Below are 22,119 nucleotides of genomic sequence, written 5' to 3' on the forward strand. Positions count from 1 at the left end.
TTTGACACATGGCACATTAAGTGATGTGTGGTCGTGAAGGAATGCAGCAAATGCACCACAGAGGGTGATGGAGGAGGGTTGTTTTTCAGGCTGGAGGCCTGCGACCAGTGGAGTGCCACAAGGATCAGTGCTGGGCCCTCTACTTTTCATAATTTATATAAATGATTTGGATGTGAGCATAAGAGGTACAGTTAGTAAGTTTGCAGATGACACCAAAATTGGAGGTGTAGTGGATAGCGAAGGAGTTACCTCAGATTACAACAGGATCTTGATCAGATGGGCCAATGGGCTGAGAAGTGGCAGATGGAGTTTAATTTAGATAATTTTAAGGTGCTGCATTTTGGGAAAGCAAATCTTAGCAAGACGTATACACTTAATGGCAAGGTCCTAGAGAGTGTTGCTGAACAAAGAGACCCTGGAATGCAGGTTCATAGCTCCTTAAAAAGTGGAGTCACAGGTAGATAGGATAGTGAAGACTGAGAGGGATTGGATATCCATGGTGAAGATAAGGCGTTGGGGGCCGGGGAAACGGAAGTCTTGGAGGAGGTGGAGGGTGTGGGTGGTGTCTCAAACATATGTGGGGAGTTCCTGGACTAGGGGGGATAAGACAGTGTCAAGGTAGGTAGAGATGAGTTCAGTGGGGCAGGAGCATGCTGAGACAATGGGTCGACCAGGGTGGTCAGGCTTGTGGATCTTGGGAAGGAGGTAGAACCGGGCAGTGCGGGGTTCCCGGACTATGAGGTTGGAAGTTGTGGGTGGGAGATCTCCTGAGGTGAAGAAGTTCTGTATGGTCTGGGAGATGATGGTTTGGTGATGGGGGGGTGGGGTCATGGTCGAGGGAGCAGTAGGAAGAGGTGTCCTCGAGTTGGCGTTTGGCTTCAGCGGTGTAGAGGTCAGTGCGCCAGACTACCACTGCGCCCCCTTTATCCGCTGGCTTGATGGTGAGGACACCTCCATTCGCCATGACCAGGGCCTCCAAGCCCTCCGTTTTTTCCTCTCCAGACGTCCCCAACAGTACCCTTCCACTGACACTCTCATTCGTTTGGCTGAACTGGTCCTCACCCTTAACAATTTCTCCTTTGAATCCTCCCACTTCCTCCAGACCAAAGGCGTAGCCATGGGCACACGTATGGGCCCCAGCTATGCCTGTCTCTTTGTTGGCTATGTAGAACAGTTGATCTTTCGTAATTACACCAGCACCACTCCCCACCTCTTCCTCCGCTACATTGAATACTGCATTGGCGCCACCTCGTGCTCCCGCGAGGAGGTTGAGCAATTCATCAACTTCACCAACACATTCCACCCTGACCTTAAATTTACCTGGACTATCTCTGACACCTCGCTCCCCTTCCTGGACCTCTCCATCTCCATTAGTGACAACCGACTTGACACTGACATTTTTTACAAACCCACTGACTCCTATAGCTACCTGGATTACACCTCTTCCCACCCTATCTCTTGCAAAAATGCCATCCTGTATTCCCAATTTCTCCGCCTCCGCCGTATCTGCTCCCAGGAGGACCAGTTCCACCATAGGACACACCAGATGGCCTCCTTCTTTAGAGACCGCAATTTCCCTTCCCACGTGGTTAAAGATGCCCTCCAACGCATCTCGTCCACATCCCGCACCTCCGCCCCCACCCCTCCAACCGTAACAAGGACAGAACGCCCCTGGTGCTCACCTTCCACCCTACAAACCTTCACATCAACCAAATCATCCACCGACATTTCCGCCACCTCCAAAAAGACCCCACCACCAGGGAAATATTTCCCTCCCCACCCCTTTCCGCCTTCCGCAAAGACCGTTCCCTCCGTGACTACCTGGTCAGGTCCACACCCCCCTACGACCCACCCTCCCATTCTGGTACTTTCCCCTGCCACCACAGGAACTGTAAAACCTGTGCCCACACTTCCTCCCTCACCTCTACCCTAAAGGAGCCTTCCACATCCATCAAAGTTTCACCTGCACATCCGCTAATATCATTTATTGTATCCGTTGCTCCCGATGTGGTCTCCTCTACATTGGGGAGACTGGGCGCCTCCTAGCAGAGCGCTTTAGGGAACATCTCCGAGACACCCGCACCAATCAACCAAACCGCCCCGTGGCCCAACATTTCAACTCCCCCTCCCACTCTGCCGAGGACATGGAGGGCCTCTTTCACCGCCGCTCCCTCACCACCAGACGCCTGGAGGAAGAACGCCTCATCTTCCGCCTCGGAACACTTCAACCCAGGGCATCAATGTGGACTTCAACAGCTTCCTCATTTCCGCTTCCCCCACCTCATCCTAGTTTCAAACTTCCAGCTTGAAGTTACTGTCTCCTTGACTTGTCCGACCTGCCTATCTTCTTTTCCACCTATCCACTCCATCCTCTCCTCCTTGACCTATCTCCTTCATCTCCTCCCCCACTCACCCATTGTACTCTATGCTACTCTCTCCCCACCTCCACCCTCCTCTAGCTTATCTCTCCATGCTGCAGGCTCACTGCCTTTATTCCTGATGAAGGGCTTTTGCCTGAAACGTCGATTTCGCTGCTCGTTGGATGCTGCCTGAACTGCTGTGCTCTTCCAGCACCACTAATCCAGTATTTGGTTTTCAGCATCTGCAGTCATTGTTTTTACCTTAGTGAAGACAGCGTTTGGTATGCTTTCCTTTATTGGTCAGAGTATTGAATACAGGAGTTGGGAGGTCATGTTGCAGCTGTACAAGACATTGGTTAGGCCACTGTGGGAATATTGTGTGCAAATCTTGTCTCCTTCCTATCGGAAGGATATTGTGAAGCTTGAAGAGGTTCAGAAAAGATTTACAATGATATTGAGCTATAGGGAGAAGTTGAATAGACAAGGGCTGTTTTCCCTGGAGTGTCGGATGCTGAGGGGCAACCTTAGAGGTTTACAAAATTATGAGGGGCATGGATAGGATAAATAGGCTAAGTCTTTTCCCTGGGGTGGGGGAGTCCAGAACTAGAGGGCATAGGTTTAGGGTGAGAGGGGAAAGATATAAAAGAGACCCAAGGGGAAACTTTTTCACACAGAGAGTGGTATGTGTATGGAATGAACTGCCAGAGGAAGTGGTAGATGCTGGTACAATTGCAACATTTAAAAGGCATCCGGATGGGTATAAGAATAGGAAGGGTTTGGAGGGATATGGGCCTGGTGCTGGCAGGTGGGACTAGATTAGTTTGGGATATCTGGTCGGCATGGACAAGTTGGATCGAAGGGTCCGTTTCCATGCTGTACATCTCTATGACTCTAAATGAGTTTAGAATTTTCTCCACCGTGCTAGATTGGAGTCAGTGAACTTCACAACAAAATACAACAGCATGAGAGATAAAACAAATGAAAACTAGCTATGAACCAACATGCAAAAAGTGGAATTTTGATAACATTTAAATTTATCTCTTACAAATCAAGTTAAACTGCACACATTGCAAAAGAGTTTCAAGACACTAAGCAAAACACTCCCATTCCCTTTGGAGGTTCTGTAGGCATCCTTGTTCTGCAACCACCCAGTATACTCTATCACCCCCAACACCCTGTTCTCTGAACACATACCTCCTTTACACCTCTCTCTTCTCACCCAATTAACACTCCATTTGACCTGTCGTAATTTAACCTGTATTTGATCCAGCCTTTCCCAATCGTTCTTTTAATGGGAAATACTTCCAACTAGTTTTAGAAAACTCAAGTGCTCCTCAGTTTTGTAGTAGGGCTTTACAACAACCTAAAATGATGATTGCTATTAAGTAGAAACACACTAAATTTGACTGATGCAGGTGACACTCTAAACAGACAACAGCCTGAAGATAATTGGGGAGAGAAGAGGACAACAGAGGAGAGAGATGGGAAGCTCTCTTACACAGACTTCTGACCCAATGGTGGGCTAGCTTATGCAATGGGAACAGGTGAGTGAAATAAAAAGTCTTGCATTTCAACAGCATCTTTTGCATTTTCGGAAAACTAAAATTTTATGTAGCATGTTTAAACACAGTAACATAAAAACGGGACGAGGTCAATCAGCTCTTCAAGCCTGCTCTGCCATTCTAGATCATGGCCAATCATATACTTCAGCACCAGATTCCCACTTTCCCAAAATCCCCTATGTGATCAATTAGAAATCTATCAAACTAACTTAAATTTGCATAATGACCAAGCTTCCACAACCAAGGGACAGGATACTAAAGATTCACCACAAGGAAGCTCCCTTTTGTCACAGTCCTAAATGACTTTGGAGATGTGCTCTCTTATTCTAGATCCCACAACCAGAGGGAAATACCCTTTCTGCATCCATGCTGCCTATTCATACAAGGACATTTATTAAGTCTGTGAGATTGCCTTTCATTCTTCTAAACTCCAGATAATACAGGCCCTGTCTCCTCAATCTCTCCTTGCAGGACAGTCTTACTGTCCCAGGAATCAGTCTGGTGAAATTCTACTACATTCCCCCTGATAAGCATATCCTCTCTACTGCAAGGGGACCAGAACTGTACCCTCATGAATGTTCCAAACAATTATGTAGCTCCTGTACTCAAATCCTTTTGGGATAGTCCTGTATGAAAGTCAGCACGATTCAGGAAATAAGTTTTAATCCCATTATTTTTTCCAACACTGGTTTACTTTAAAATAAATACTCATTTCTTTCACTTCCACATACTCATGGGACTCCTTATTTCAGGGAGACTTCCTGTATTGCCCTCATTTGAGGCCCATTGCTCTCTATGTCCTATTTGGTCTCTGCTTATAATTGTTAAGATGTGGGTGTACTTTAAGAGAGTTAAAAGCAGCAGAACTACCGGACAGAGCACCAAGTATTCTCAATAAGGTAACAATGTAACACTTGGTCGAACAACTCAATTAGCTCCTTGCCTGGTGTAAAAAAAGCATACTCAAATTAGGCCAATCAGTTTAAATTCTACCCCAAAAAATACCACCTCCAATCCAGTTTGGATTTAGTATATTGACAATCTTAAAAGCTAATGACACAATCCAATGCTTTGGGGGTACAAGACCAGGGAAAATCGAACAGTTGAGAGCAGAACTACCAAGTCCAGCATGTAAACAAACTGCTTGAAAAATAGCTCTCTTAGAAGGTAGCTTTTCAATCAGTAACCTGTGACGACCAGAAACCCCTAAGAAGAGCAAAAGACGACACAAGAAGATCCAAATAGAAGAACCAAAAGCTGCCTGGCTTTTAGATAAGTAGTCTTGTTTTGTAAATCTTAATTGGGAGTTTTATCGGAGTAGTATTATAGAAGGGAAGGTAACAGAGTAAGGAATTGTAAACAGTTGTTAGTTAATTATTCTCTGTTATACTTTAAGAAATAAAGTGGCTAATTTTTACTTTAAATAGCTCTTGGCCACTCGAATTTTTATAGATTATTGCACAGGATAAATCTTGTGTTGCTGATTTTAAATTAAGCAGGAGGGTTTGCCCCGTGTCAGAACATAATGGACCAAGATTTGTCACTGCCAATCTTTTTCTTTTTACATACGGACAGGATTTTACAATGCATTTTCTGTTTCTTGCTATTTTACAGTCATATCTATTCTTTTTACTACTTTGCTACATTCTTAAAATTCTGCTGAGCCGCAAGCTTAGAACGGTTTTTGGCAACAATATAAACCTTTTAAAAGTGATTAACATTACAAGATCACAAGATACAGCAGCAGAATGAGGCCATTTAGTCCATCAAATCTGCCCCACCATTTGATCATGGCTGATATGTTTCTCAACCCAATTCTCCTGAAAACGCTTGATATCCTTACCAAGAACCACATTTCTGTCTTAAATGCACTCAATGACTTGGCTTCCACAGATTCACCACCCTCTGGTTGAGGAAATTCATCCTCATCTCAGTTCTAAGAGATCATCTCTTCGCTGAGACTGTGCCCTCAGGTCCTGGTCTCTCCGAATACTGAAAACATCGTCTCCACATCCACTCTATCCAGAACTCTCAGAATTCTAAGTCTCAATTAGATTCACCCATATCCTTCTAAATTTTGAGTACAACCCAGATACTTCAACTGCTTCTCATATAGCAATATCCATATTTCACTTTTTCTAATGGGGACTTTTTCTTCTTTATAAAAAAAGGATGCTTTCTGAAAACCAAGCACTAAATACATAGGAGCAAAAGTAGGCCATTCAGCCCATCAAAACCATTCTACCGATCAATGAGATCAAGGCTGAACAGATAAACTTCAGCTCCACTTTGTTACACTTTGCAGATGATCAATTTTCTTACCAGTCCAAAAAAAAATCATTTTCAGCCTTAAATTTACTTAACGACACAAGATCAACAGCCCTCTGCAGTAAAGAATTTCACGGATTCACCACCTTCAGAAGAAATTCCTCATCTGCCTTCAATATGTGACCCCCTTATCCTAAGATTATGCCCTTGTACCAGGCTCTCACGTAAAGGAAAATAACTATTCTGCACCTACTTTGGCCAGTGCTTTAAATCTTTGTTTCAACAAGGTCATCTCTCATTCTTCTGTATTTCAAAAGCTCCCCTACTACTCAACCTCTCAACGTAATGCTCCATACGTGTTATCAGCCAAAGGAACTTTCTGTGGATTATCTACAGTGGTCAGTACATTTTTACTTAGATCAGGGGCCCAAAAATATACAGTATTCCAGCTGTGGTCTGAATGTGCATTGTATGGTTTTCACAAAACTTCCTTAGTTTTACATTCAATTCCCCTTGAAATAAAACAAGTCAATTAGCCTTTGCTATTACCCAATGATCTTGAATTCTTTAAACACTTGCCACTTCTGTCTGACTTCAAACCTTTTAAAGTATATCCTTTCCAACCAAGATCTACAACATACCTTCACAATTTCCCATTAAGTTTAACACCTTAGTTTCATATTGAACTACACCTTCAAACAATGGAAAATGTCATCATACTAAGATCACTGTTCCCTAAAGTTTATTTTACAAGATTTAGCAATTAGCCATTTATCATTGCCTAACAGTTTACCTAAAATATCCCATGCCCTAATTGGTCACTCAAGACACTACTCCAGAAAACTATCTGGAGCAGATTGCAGTACGGTGTCAACACTAATTATACTTGTTCTGTCAACATGCAGACTGAAGTCACCTCAGAATCCCCTTAACCCAGCAAACCTCATCCTTCCTTCCATACCCAGGATGCCAGTCCTCATCACACTCCCCTTAATCTGGGATCCTCTGCAAACAATCCTGAAGCAGCTCACACCCCTCTGCTCCTCCCATCGAGCTCTCCCTTACTCGGGGAGGCACATTTCCAATCCTGCTCTGCGGGCAGCATCATCTCATACAAGCCCGGGCTCTTCCATCCTCCAGTTTATCCACTTTGGAATCCAGCAACTGCAGTTTTGTTTGTCTCTAACCTCACTTCATACAACCCTCCCTCAGAACACTCCCCTCGCCCTCGCCCTCCCCCCCCCCAATCCCCACCCTATCCCCACCCTCATCCTTCTCCCTCCCTGTTACACTCAGGGACACCCTCCCCACTGGGAGGGTGAATGGGGGCTCCTCCTTTGAGGTGCCCACCTCCCCTTTCTCTCTCCCTCACACTCTCAGGGGGCTACCGCCATCCTCCTCTTCCGCCCTGGGTAATATGTGCCACCGATCCAGGCCTGCTCCTTACCCTGCTGGCCTGTGGCCGGGTACTCTTGGTTTCCATGTCCCGCCCGAGGCCGCCGTTTCAAAGCGCCGCCATCTTGTAGCGTCACCGCTTTAAGGCGGGAGCGCGCGGGCTACGTTTCGCGTCACCGCGTAGCGACCCGCCTGGCGTCGAGCGTCATTGCATATGGCCCCGCCCAGCGTGGGCGCCGGCTTGGTGTGGTTATGGCTCCGCCCCTCAAAGAGCTGTCAATCACCACATTCAGCCCTATTGCCCAAACATCAAGTCTTCATCAATCAGATTTAAATATAATTTGAGGGACGGAGTTGGGGGGTGGGGGGTGGTGAGGATATATACCTATGACCAAAGTTTTCTATTTTAAAATGTAAACCAATTTGCTAAATCAAATCAAACTAGAATTGACATACCCTTGGAGATACTACATCATCTAGAGTGGTGATGATGTATCCTAAAACCTTGTGTTGCTCACTGGTCAGCACAGGCCGAAGGCTTTCTGGTGGATCACTCACACTACCATTCCCTAGATACCCAGGTACAGACTTAACCATGTCAGAGATGCAGGGATTTGGGTGCAACATCACTGATCTCAGCCCATGGCCTGGGCCTGTTAATGGAAACAAATCCAGGCTTAAAGCCAATAGTTGGAGATATGAATTGACCAACAGGAAACATGAACTCAAAACCTTTACTTTAGCCAAAGATGGAGGAGAAAGTGAGGACTGCAGATGCTGGAGATCAGAGCTGAAAATGTGTTGCTGGAAAAGCGCAGCAGGTCAGGCAGCATCCAAGCATCCTTGGATGCTGCCTGACATGCTGCGCTTTTCCAGCAACACATTTTTAGCCAAAGATGTCAACTATATTTCTAATATAGACGATGTCTGTACCTGAAAAGCAGTTTATAATTTATTGAACCTGAAAAGATGTTGTAAAGATTAGAGGAAGTGCTTTTTAAATTGTACTTTCTCTCTATCTGTCAAATCACATTGCTGCCACAGCACCTGCATAACTAGCTGATGTTTAGTGACTACATTGTCTTTGACCAGTCCTATCATGTCAGGTTATCACTGTCAAAGTGGGGTTGTTGAAGAGACATCAATCACTGAACGTGTTGATTCTTACTGTGCTGTTGGCAGATACCTGCTCCCAGCCAACTAACCTGTGCATTTATATGGATGGAGGATGGAGAATGGTATCAGCTTCAAGAAGTATCTGAGAGGTTAGTGGTGGGAAATTAGTGATGGAAGTGAGGGGGTGGGATTTGGTTGGTGAGAGTATGACGGTGAGAATGGGGACAAGGGGGCATTAGGATCAGTATGAGAATGAGAGTAGGTTGAGAATGGGGAGTGTGAGAATGGGGGATGTTAGCATTGGAGTTAGAAAGAAGCTGAGAATGGGGGGTGTTAGAATTGATGTGAAATGGGGTTGTGAGAATGGCGAGCATGAGAATATGGGGAGTGAGAATGGGAGGTCTGAGAATGGCAGTGTGTGAGAAAGGGGGAGGTGTTAAGATTGGAGTCAGAATGCTGCTGAGAATGGGGATATGTTAGGATTGATGTGAAATGGGGGGGGGGGTGTGAGAATGGAAAGTGTGAGAATGGGGAAATGCAAAATTGTTGTGTTACGATTAAAGTTAGAATGGGGCAGAGAACGGGTGGGGTGTGAAAATGGGGTATGAGCACCTTATTCTCACACACATTTCTCCAAGCCCTTTTTCACTCCCTTATTCTCAGCTTCATTATCACACCCACTTCTCATTGACTATTCTCATCCTCCTATTCTCAGATTCCACTATCTCCTTCTCACAGCTTAATCTCAATGTCATGTTCTCAGACAACTATTTTCAGCCCCATTTTCAATGCTCAGTTTCTGAACTGTATTAGAGTCCTATCTGCATTCTCAACCTCCATTCTCAAATTCCCCCATTCTCACCCTTTATTCTCAAACACATTATTCTCACCTCCCACACTCCAACACCCCTATTTTTACATCCCCATTCTCACTACTCCATTCTCACACCCCTATTCTCAACGTCATATTCACACACCCTCATTATCATTCCCCTTCTCACCTCTCATACTCACAACCCATTCTCTTCACCCCACTCTCAACCCTCGTGAGTGACCTTCCCTCATAACATCATAACATCAGAAGTGGGAGTGTTTGCTGATGATCGGACAAAGGTCAGCATGCTAAGATACTGAAACAGTCCATGTTCAGATACAACAAGCTCCAGGCTTGTGCTGACTAGTGGCAAGTAACATTTGCGCCAGACAAATGCCAGGCAATAACTATTTCCAATAAAAGACAATCTAACCATGGCATTTAATTGTGTTACCATCTATCTCCTACTATCAACATCCTGGGGGTTACCACTGATCAGAAACTCAATTGAACACGCCATATAAATACAATGGCTACAAGAACATGTCAGAGATATGTGTGAATGGGGCTGTGAGCATGGTTATGAGAGAATGGGTTCTCTTAGGAAGGGAGTTCCAGGATTTTGACCCAGTCAGTGAGGGAAGAGCAATATATTTTCAAGTCAGGATGATGAGTGGCTTAGAGGGGAATTTGCAGGTGGTGGTACTCCCATGTATCTGCTGCTCTTGTCCTTCTAGATTGAAGTGGTTGTGGATTTGGAAGGTGCTTCATTTTCACTATTCCATACTCACCCCTATTGTCAAGCATGCCAATTCTCCCCTCCCCAATTCTCTCACACTCCATTCTCACACAATCCATTCTCAAATTTCCCCTCTTCTCAGCCCCTCATTTTAAACCCCCACCCATTTTCTAACTCAAATTCTCAGAATTCTTCTCTCAATATCAGAATCCCATTCCAGCTCCCCTAGTCCATACTGACCAATGTCACCTTGCCCCCCAAATTCCCACCCATACTGAGACCCTACTGTCACCTCCATATTCTCACTGTCCTATTCGCAATGACTCTGTCTCATCTCTCCAATCTCATACCCCTTTCTCTCACACCCCATTTTCACTGGCCAGCTTCCACCTTTGGGCTTTGTGGTGACCTTTTATTATGTAGGGAGAAGTGTTCACATTTCCCATGTGCTCCGAGCAAGCTCCCCTTTGGAGGAAATAGGAGCAGGTGGCCATTTGACCCATCATTGTCTGCTCTGCCATTCAGTACAATCACTGATATTCGCCCTTAGCACAGTGTCCTCCACTATCCCTGTATTGACCATAAGACATAGGAGCAGAAATAGGCCATTCAGCCCATTGAGTATACTCTGCCATTCAATGAAATCATAGCCGATCTGATAATCCTCAACTTCACTTTCCCCTATGGCACTTGATTCCCTTACTGATTAAGAATCTGACTATGTCAGCCTTGAAAATATTTAAAGAATTCAACAGATTTACTATCTTCGAAGAGCAAATAAATCCCTCCTCATCCCTTTTGTAAATCTGCACCCCGTTCCTAAGAGATAATACTCTCTGGTTTTAGATTCTCTCACAAGGGGAAACAACGCTCCCTCCCCCCACCACCCCAACCACACCTAATCTGACAAGTCCCTAAAAATATTATATGTTTCAATAAGTTCACCTCTTGTTCTCTAAACTCTCGTGAATATCATTGATACCTTCATTGTTCTCAATCTTGGACATATTCAATGATTGAGGCACTGGTGCCCTCTGGTGGGGGGAGTTCCAAAGATTCACCAGGCTCTGGTTGAAGAAATTCTTCCTCATCGCAGTCCTAAATCAGCACCTCTTATTCTGAGACTGTATGTCCACCCCACCCCCTCCCCAGGTCTAGACATCTCAGCCAAGGAGGAATACCCTTCTGCACTCCCCTATATATGTAATAATTCCGTATGTTTTAATGAGATCACGTCTCATTCTTCTAAAGTCTTCGAACTCAGGTCCACTCTTGTCAATGTCTCCTCTTAGGACAGTCCTGCCATTCCAGGAATCAATCTGGTGGACCTTTCTTGCGATGTTGGTTGAGGGTTAAATATTTGTTTGGGTTCTGAGGAGAGAATAGCTTTACATCTCTTGAATAGCACTGTGGGATCTTTATCATTGACAGGGAAGGCTGCAGCTGAAAAATGTGTTGCTGGAAAAGCGCAGCAGGTCAGGCAGCATCCAAGGAGTCGGAGAATCGACGTTTTGGGCATAAGCTCTTCTTCAGGAAGGGAAGGCTGCAGCCTCCCTCAGGTTGCCATCTCCAAGGGAATTATTGTAGCTTCTCTCCTTTCCCATTTGTTGCCTCCTGCTGAAGTTGGATGAAAATACTGTTACAGTGGAATTTGAATGAGCTCCCCCTGTTCAGTCTGGGGACTCTCACTGTCTGACAGTTCAGGAAGTCTGCAGTCAGTAAATCCTGATGTCTTGGACAAACAGCTCAAATTGGGTGGCATGGTTGCTTGGTGATTGACTCTGCTGCATCACGGTGCCAGGGAACCATATTTGATTGCACCTTCAGGTGACTACCCGTGCGGAGTTTCCACATTCTCCCTGAGTCTGCGTCCTCTGGGTGCTCCGGTTTTCTCCCACAGTGTGAAGATGTGCAGGTTAAGTGGATTGGCCGTGCTAAATTGCCCATAGTGCCCAGTGCACAGACTAAGTGTGTTCGCCATGGGAAATGCAGGGTTACAGGGTGGGGAGGGGAGTAGGTGTGGGTGGGATGCTTGCTGGAGGGTCAGTGTGAATGTGATGGGCTGAATGGCAAACTTTCACTCTGTAGGGAATCTATGACTTCCCTGCACAAGAATAGGCCCTCAGTCCAAACAGCACTTGAATTGGCCCTCAGCTAAGTCAGGGAATTGCCCTTCACTGCTATGGTACCAAAAGATTGGGATTTCCACCACCCTCCTCAGCACAGGCACAGGCAGGTGGGATAAGGGGAACAGGGTGTCTTGTTTACTACAGTCTGTTCTGCTATCATGCAGTAGGTGCGTCCTCATGTGACCTCATGTTATGGAAAATAGCGCAATTGAAATAAGGGGGCCTATGGGAAAAACAGGGTTGGGGCAAACTACCAAAAATATCAGTAAAATTCCAAATAAAAATAGTAGTTCGCTAAACACAAATGATAGCACAGTCTAAATAAATGTTGAAATCATATATGTAAATGAAATAATACAATAAATTTAACACTTTAAAGGGTTTCTGAGTTACAGTACTGTATTAGATTACTTACAGTGTGGAAACAGGCCCTTTGGCCCACCAAGTCTACACCAACCCACCCAGATGCATCCCCTACACCTAACACTACAGGCAATTTAACATGGCCAATTCACCTAACCTACACATTTTTGGACTGTGGGAGGAAACCAGAGCACCCGGAGGAAACCCACGCAGAAAATGGGCAAACTCCACAGTCAGTCACCTGAGGTGGGAATTGAACCTGGGTCCCTGGTACTGTGAGGCAGCAGTGCTAACCACTGTACTACCGTACCACCATGCAGCCCCCAGGGGCTGTAGGTCATTATCAGCATCATCATTACTTTCAGGTGCAGGCTTACAACAAAAAAAAGTATTTAGTTCAGAAGTGGATAGCTGTGTTTAATTGATCTCAGACTGTTTCTTGGGGGTCGGCTTAAAAAAGGCATCTAGTTTTTTGCTGCTTTGCCATCTTTCTTCTTTCATGAAGAAGCTGTTCATAGGATGCCAGATAAGACTTTACACCACAAACTGCTGTCCTGCTGCATTCGGCACTGTAGTCATTGTCTTCTAAGAGCAGTAACTGCTTCTCAACTTCCCTCAGGATAGAAGACAGAAGAGAAGTAGAACGTTTTCGTGGTACTGCATCCTGGACTTTGTCGTCTTCATCCTGAGCTTCAATTTCCTTCACAGCAACAAGTTGTTGTTGTTGATCAGTCTCCACTTCTTCAAATCCAACTCGCTTTACAAGAGCGATGCTCTGTTCTTTGATTTCTGGAATCTCCTTTAAAATCATGAAGGAAGTCTGAGAGAAGCTTCCGCCAGACGGCGTGCGAGCCGACCTTACTGACATCACCCCAGGCCTCTACAATGATGTCAATAGCATTCTTAATGTTAAAGCTCTTACAAAATTGAAGAACACTATCCTCATTATCCCCCTCAGTAGCTGCAATCCGCTTACTGACTGTGCACCTTAAACAATAAATTTCAAAAGCTGCTATTGCACCCGGATCAATGGGTTGAATGTGGGAGGTTGTGTTTGTAGGTAGAAATAACACTTTGATATTCTCAGGAAGCTCACCAATGGCGGGCGTATGGCTGGGTTCAGAATGAGGAGAATCTTAAAATCCAAATGTTTTCTCCTGCAATAATTTCTAAAAACATCATCAAAAACATCAATAATAAAGTCAGAAAAGATTTGCCCTGTCATCCAACCTCTTTTGCTTGACCTAAAGTAAACACCTAAAACACTATAAAGTGAAGATAACAGGGGATGGAATCACTTAATGGCAAATGGGAGTTTGCATTTTTTTAAAAAAAGTTGCTCAACTCACCAATCGCATTACAGCCAAATCACGTTGACAAATCGCTTTTGAGGAGAATGACTTGTATCTCTATCTCTCTCTCTCTCTCTCTCTATGAGAATGGATTCTTATACATTCAGGCAGTAGGTGGCAGAATTGCTTTATGTTTTGTTTCCTCCTTCTCCAGTTCTCTACCTCAAGGCAGCTCCAATACACACACACACACACACCCACCATGGGGCAAGGGTCATGAATCAGCTGAGCCTGTTGGCACTAATTTGATCCACGCTGGCAGTCACATGAAATCCAAGTTGCCATGGTAATGTACATTTACCCTGGACCTCCGGACTGTGATGGTGGAGGTCTCGATCTCAACAGGAATCTCTGGGAGGGTGTACAGGTACGAGGTCTCACTCACAGGTTGTCCCATCTTCAGGTCCTCGAGTGGGATTCAAACCCAGAGCTACTAGCTCAGAGCCACTACCCCCTGGACCCTGACATATTGTGAACTTCTCCTGGAGGGGGTTGCAGTAAGGAAGTTGCACAGCCAGGTTCAACACAAACACACACATACACACAGATATCCATTCAAACACAGACATTCAATCTAACACACATACAGAGACATACATGCATGCACACACACAGGCATCCATTCAAACATACATAGACACATACAGAAGGACATATACCCATGCAGAGAGACAACACCTGCACTCATACACACAGCGAAATTCCTTTAAACATATACGCACAAACATGTGCATGCAAAGACTCACACACACTTATGTACACGCCTTCACACTCACAGATGCGCACACATACTGATATGCACACATTCACACACACACAATACACACAAACTCATAAATGCACACACTCACACATACATACTCACTAACATGCAGACACATACACATGCACACGCATACACATTCTCACATGCACAGAAATGCAAACACATTCAGATACACATTTTTTTATTTCAAAAATATACTTTATTCATAAAATTATTTTGATATCTATACAACTGGTAACGCCATACATACGTACACATTCCATTTCTTTACATACAGTGATGGGAATTAATCATTCATGTATGTAAGTCTGTACATTGATCATCCATATATTTAGCTGGGGCGTCAGCGGAGCCCAGCTACTGAGTGGGCCCCCTGTTCTTCGTAGACAGGCAGACCTTACACGATGGTCTTTCTCCACTGTGCCTTGGAGGCAGCTGCCCCAAGCTTCGGCGCGTCCCTCAGCATGTAGCCCTGGACCTTGGAATGTGCCAGTCCGCAACACTCAGTCGGGGTCAACTCCATCAGCTGGAAGATCAACAGGTTTCGGGCAGACCAAAGAGTGTCTTTCACTGAGTTGATGATCCTCCAGGCACAGTTGATGTTCGTCTCGGTGTGCGTCCCAGGGAACAGACCGTAGAGCATGGAGTCCTGTGTCACGGAGCTGCTCGGGACGAACCTTGACAAACACCACTACATTCTTCTCCAGACATCCTTTTCATAGGCACATTCCAGAAGGAGGTGTGTGACAGTCTCGTCCCTTCCGCAGCCGTTTCGAGGGCAGCGTGCAGTGAGGCAGAGAGTCTGGGCGTGCATAAAGGCATTCAGATACACGTGCACTCTCACACACATACACACACACTCACATACATATATGCACTCTCACACATGCACATACACATTCTCACAAATACCAGTAAGGTTAAGGTGGGACAGCAACAATTGTATTACATCTCCCTCTGGTCCTTCAGCCCCCACAGAATAATTAAAAATAAACATGTTAAAACCTTTGTCTGCAGTCAGGAAAATTACACCTACCTTTGAAATTCCAGCATTCTGTTTCCTTCATGTTTGTGCAAGATTTTAACCCTCTCAGTGCTGCAGGTCTTTTAGAAATCTGAGTTTCAATTGCAACATGTCTGAGGAAGGGAGTGACTCTGCATTTGAAAGCACAAGATTTTGAATTGAAACTTAAGTTGTGCCTGAAAGTAAAATTTCCAATCCTCTTACTTTGAAGTCAGTAGTGGCAGGTCTAAAAAGGGATGCCCTGAATTGTCAATACTGGGCCCTGTGAATGGGGGAGAGGGAGGTGATACACCCATTTATCCAGTTTGGTCTCATGAACGCACTCAGGAGTGTACCACAGTGATTTACAAGAATGGTTTAAGGGATGAGAAACTTGGAGATTGATTGGAAAAGTTGGGATTGTTCTCTTTAGAGAGGTCACCAAGGCTGAGGGAAGATCAGATAGAAGTTTTCTGTACAGAGTGATTTGGGATAAGCTGTTCTCATTCTTAAATGAAATTTGCAAAAGAAGCGAATACGAAGTGAGAAAAACTAGTTTTACTCCGTGAGTAATTGGGGTATGGAATATACTGCCTGAACATGGAGGCAGTTTCAGTCAAATGATTCAAGACATCATTGGCTCAGTGGTTAGCACTGCTGCCCTGCAGCAACAGGGTCCTGGGTTCAATTCCAGCCTGAGGTGACTATCTGTGTGGAGCTTGTACATTCTCCCTGTGTCCATGTGGGTTTCCTCCCCCAGTCCAAAGATGTGCATGTTAGGTGAATTTGGCCATGCTAAATTGCCGACAGAGGGAAATGGGTCTGGGTGGGTTACTCTTTGGAGGGTTGGTTTGGGCTGAAGGGCCTGTTTCTACACTGTAGGGAATCTAATCATGATGTTTTAAACAGAAAAATAATGTGTGAGGTTATGGGGAAAAGGCAGGAGATTGGCAATAAGTTAAAATGCTCAGACAGCTGGTGCAGACATGATGGGTCCAGTGGTCTCTCTTTACAAAGGAACACTCCTCTGATTCTGTGCTACTATCGCTTCCCCCCGCTCATTTAGCTTTTAGCCCTGGGTACCCTCCCCATCTGTCCCAGTTGCTGCTCTTTTCCTTGTTCAGCTTCAAACCCATAATTTTTCAGCTGTTCACATTTCTGAGCAAGAATCATACCAGACTTGGTTAACTTGGTTTCTCTCTGCACAGATGCTGCCAGACCTGTATTTTCTGTCTTTATTTCAGATTTCCAGCAATAGCAGCATTTCATTTTTATCTCTCAGTTTATCCAGCCTGCCCTGTATTTCCACAGAACAGAGATGCACAACTCACTTTGTTCAAACAGCCTAAGTTGCATTCAAACAATAGACAATAGACATTTGGTGCAGGAGTAGGCCATTCTGCCCTTCGAGCCTGCACCACCATTCAATATGATCATGGCTGATCATCCTTAATCAGTATCCTGTTCCTGCCTTATCTCCTTAACCCTTGATTCCACTATCCTTGAGAGCTCTATCCAACTCTTTCTTACAACAATCCAACAGGTTGCATTGTTTCTGCATTTGACATCAATGCTGTCTGTTGATCCAGTAACTGTAATTTACCTACGAATCCATTCGCAACATAGCTTCCTCCCTCCTTAATACATCCTCCTGCCTTTCCTTCCTTCTTCATCTTTGCTCCATCTACACTTCCGACTGCCTCGAGAAAGCAGCAAACATAATAGAACTTGAGAAGTTATGCTGCACTTGTGCAGGATGTTGGTGAGGCCGCACTTGGGGTATTGTGTTCAGTTTTGGTCGCCTTACTATCGGAAGGATATTATTAAATTGGAAAGAGTGCAGAAGAAATTTACAAATATATGCCAGGTCTGAGTTATTGGGAGAGGTTGGACAAGCAAAGACTTTTTTCTTTAGAGCATAGAAGACTGAGGAGGGAATCTTATAGAAGTGTATAAGATCATGAGTGTCAGGAATAGGGTGAATGCACTCAGTCTTTTTCCCTGGGTTGCGGAATCGAGGACAAGAGGACATCAGTTTAAGGTTAGAGGGGAAAGAATAAAAGGGAACCTGAGGGGCAACTTTTTTACACAAAGGGTGATACACATATGGAATGAGCTGCCAGCGGAAGTGGTTGAGGCAGGTACATTAATAACATTTAAAAGGCATCTGGACAAATACATGGATCGGAAAGGTTTAGAAGGATATAGGCCAAGTGCAGGGAAATGGGATTGGCATGGATGAACATTTTGGTCAGCATGGACCAGTTTGGGCCAAAGGGCCTGTCTCTGTGCTGTACAACTCTATGACTCAATGACTCTATAATCAAAGACCCCTCCCACGCCAGTTATACTCTCTTCCACTCTCTTCCATTGAGCAGATGATAAAAAAGTTTGAAAACACATACCAATAGATTCAAGAATAGCTTCTTCCCCAAATGAACAGACCTTTCATATATTAGAATTGATATTTCTCTGCCCTTTCTCTAGCTATAACACTACATTTTGCATTCTGTTCTATTACTCTGCTGTACTTACATAAGGCATGATATGTCTGGTTAGCACACGAAATAATATTTTTCACTGAATCTCGGTATTCATGACAATAATAAATTAAATCAAAGTGTCTGTATTTGTCATCCATGGTTCAGTAATAACTCTCTCTCCTGTGGGACACAAGGCTCTGGCTTCAAGCCCTTATTACACAGACTGCAGCAAAGATGCTTGTCTGGCAATGCTGGGGGAGTGCTGCTCTGTCTGTGGTGTAACTTTTCGGATGTGTCAGATCGTGCCGGTACCAGTCAGAGAGGAGCAGGAGCGATCTCCCAGTGACCTGACCAGTGTTCACCATGAATTAACAACATGAGTGGCACAGTAGCTCAGTGGTTAGCACAGCATCAGGGACCCACATTCAATTACAGCCTCGGGCCACCGTCTGGATGGAGTTTCACAATCTCCTTGTATCTGCTTGGGTGTTCCAGCCTAAAGATGTGCAGGTTAGATAGAATGCTAAATTGCTAAAGTGTCCAGGGATGTGACCAGGTGGATTAGTCATGGGGAAATGCGGGGTTACAGGGAAACAAGTGGGTCTGGGTGGGATGCTTGCCAGACGCTCACTGTAGACTTGATGGACCAAATGGCCTGCTTCCACATGCAAGGGATTCTATGATTCTAATATTATCTGGCCTTTAGCACTTTGCAGTTTGTATGTAATTCTCTGTGCGGGTCATGATCAGACTGAAGGATTGTCAATCAGCATACAGTTGCTTTATTCAAGCATGGCTGTTTCAAACAATAAACTTTATCAACAAATATCAAATTTGGATTTATACGACCATCTTGCAGTATTACTTGGCAATTAATCCAACCTAGTTCTTTCTTCTGCCTTTTGAAGACAAATGATTTAACTCTTTAAAACTGCATTTTGAAATATTCTTAACTTTAACTGAACTGAACTTTAACTGGAGACAAGCTTTCATTTTTGTACTAATGTGGAAAGTGCAGGAGAAACACTGCAGGTCTGGCAGCACATGTGGAGAGAGAAACCCACTTGTGTGCTGTTTGACCAGTTCACTGGCTGATGCAAAATGCTTTTTGCTGTTGGTCCATCTAATCTTTCGAACAGCTTCATTTTCTTCAAACTTTGTTTAATATCAGCACCAGGTGTCCTTTATAAACTTCCACAACACTGACTGGTCTGTACTATCTCTTATTGTGCTATGCAGTGTCTTGGAAACTGTCTTCTTATCTTAGGACATGTCCTGACTGTTTAGCATTCTCTTGTCTTTTGACTTTTCGGAAAGTACTTATTTGTACATTATCACCTTTCCCCCATATTCACTATCGGCCTCCAATAAAAACTGCTAGGATACTTTGGCCATTTAAACATTTTAAAAATATTCTGACATGGGGGATCTAGCTTTGTCAAAGCAGTTGCGGCATTTCCTACATTGCAACTGTGATGATTTCAGCAATGATTCACTGGCTGGTAAAACACTTAGCGACATCCTAACACCATGACAGGCACTATATAAATGCAAGTCTTCAAGTTTCCTATTGATCCTAACTACGGGGTCCAGAGGACACCACATTTGGAGCTGAAAGTGTGTCAGTTACAGACTGGTCCAAATGTGTGCAAACAGGAATAGAGTAGAGATAGAGTCATACAGTACAGAAAAGGCCCTTTGACCCATCGAGTCTGAACTGACATAACTACCACTACAAGTGCGCTAATCCCAATTTCATGCACTTGTCCCATATGTTATGACATTTCAAGTGCTCATCAAAATATTTCTTTTGGGTTGTCAGGTTTCTAGCCTCCATCACCTTCCCAGGCAGTGCCTTGCAGATTTCCTCTCTGAATCTCCTGTCCCTTACCCTAAAACTGTGGCCCCACATGATTCACCCCTCAGCCAAGGGGACCAGCTGCTCTATATTCACCCTGTCCATGCCCACAATTTTATACTCCTCAACTATGTCCCCCCCTCAGTCTTCTCTGCTCTAAAACAAAACCATCCAAGCCTATCTCGTCTCCATCCCAGGAAACATCCTTGTGAACCTCCTCTGTACTAACTCCAGTGCTATCATATCCTTCCTGTAGTGAGGTGACCCGAACTGCACCCAATGCTCCAATTCTGGCCTGACCGACACGCTGTACAACTCCAACGTTACCTCATAAAGACTGAAAGAACTGTAAATCAGAAGCAAAAACAGAAGTTGCTGGAAAAGCTCAGCTGGTCTGGCAGCATCTGTGAAGAGAAGCCAAAGTGAATGTTTCAGGTCAGACGATCCTTCCTCAGAACTGATGGTAGCTAGGAACATGTTGATATACAGTACATGTTGGTGACAGTGACTGTCATTGATACAATGGCCTGATGTGCCATGGTTGGGTGATGGTCCAGGGGGAGATAGGAGGAGGTATGTGAGACACTGTAATGTAGAGGTCAGTACGCCAGACTACAGCAGCACCACCCTTATCAGCGGGTTGAACAACAAAAGTCAAGGTTGGATCTAAGCACATGGAGTGCAGTCAGTTCAGATGGAGGTAGGTTGGTATGGATGGTTGGGGGTGGGTGAGGGGTGGGGGAGGGGGAGAAACCAATGTCACACCAATAGTTCTCAATGAACAGATGGAGGGCAGGTAAAAGGCCAGAGGGAGGGGTCCAGGTGGAGGGAGAGTGCTGGAGCTGGGTGAGGGAGTATGTGGGACAGGAAGAGGACTCTTGTCTAAAGAAATGGTCTCAGAGTTAAAGAGGACAGAAGAAGAGTTCAACACCATGTCGTGCCCTAAATTCATTAAGGTGGGGTTGCAGGGGGATAAAGCTGAGACCTTTGTTGGGTACAGAATGTTCAGCATCCGGGAGCAGAAAGTTAGGAGGGATGGTGAATACACGACAGGCGATGGGGTTGAGGGAGGGGATGGAGTCAGAGGGAAGGGGAAGGGAAAATGTTTCCAGAAAGCAATGGGTACCCCTGAGTTGTTGCATCTTGTGGATCTTGATGCTTGAAAGGAAAACAGAAAGTTTCTCAGTTAGTACGGCAGATCAGCCGCAGGGTGAAGTGGAACTGCAGACTGGTACAGCCCTGAGCCAATGTGTTATGATGCTGTTGGAGAGAAATGTGACTGAGTGCCACATGGTCCTGAGTGTGGATCTCAGGATACAGACAGAGCAGCTGTCTGTGGAACACTGAACATCACGGAGATGCCTGTGATCCTAGGTGGTTTCAAAGCACAAAGGATGAAACTTCAGTTGGAATCCACATGTGGTGAGTCTGAGCTGGAGGTAGTCACTGAGGATTGTGATGTGGCTGTGGAAACAAGTTTTAGCAAATACCTGGTCAAACATCAAGAGTGACAGTGAGATTAATGTTGGTGGATAAGAGAAAAGATTGGAACGGAAATCCCATCAGAGAGAGGAGCGGAATTTCTTCAAGATGGGCATGCCAAGAAAACATGTGGCAGTGAGTTAAATACTAAATAAAAACTGAAAGAACTATGGATGCTGTAAATCAGAAACTTCTTCATAAGTTGCTGGAAAAGCTCAGCAGGTCTGGCAGCATCTGTGGAGAGAAATCAAAGTTAATGTTTCCCTTGTCCTTCCCACCAGCACCCACATCAAGAAGATTATCAGCCTCCATCCCTGGCGAGATGCCAGGTTCCCCTCCCCTTCCCTGTCTGTCTTCAGAGGGGACTATTCCTTCCGGGACACCCTGGTCCATTATTCCTTCACTCCCAACGCCACTGCTGCACCCCCC

The 22,119-nt window shown here is 44.9% G+C and overlaps 1 protein-coding gene across 1 annotated transcript in view; it reads right to left on the minus strand.

Moving 5' to 3' along the window:
• The window catches only part of usp44 (ubiquitin specific peptidase 44), a 47,416-nt gene extending 39,648 nt beyond the window's left edge, over positions 1 to 7,768 (minus strand). The window contains exon 1 of the mRNA XM_072562380.1: positions 7,638 to 7,768. The gene's annotated coding sequence lies outside the window, so the exon portion shown is untranslated. The remainder of the gene's footprint in view (positions 1 to 7,637) is intronic.
• Positions 7,769 to 22,119: the final 14,351 nt, after the last annotated feature.

Source organism: Chiloscyllium punctatum, chromosome 44 (assembly GCF_047496795.1).
Source record: "Chiloscyllium punctatum isolate Juve2018m chromosome 44, sChiPun1.3, whole genome shotgun sequence".
NCBI classification, from domain to species: Eukaryota; Metazoa; Chordata; class Chondrichthyes; order Orectolobiformes; family Hemiscylliidae; genus Chiloscyllium; species Chiloscyllium punctatum.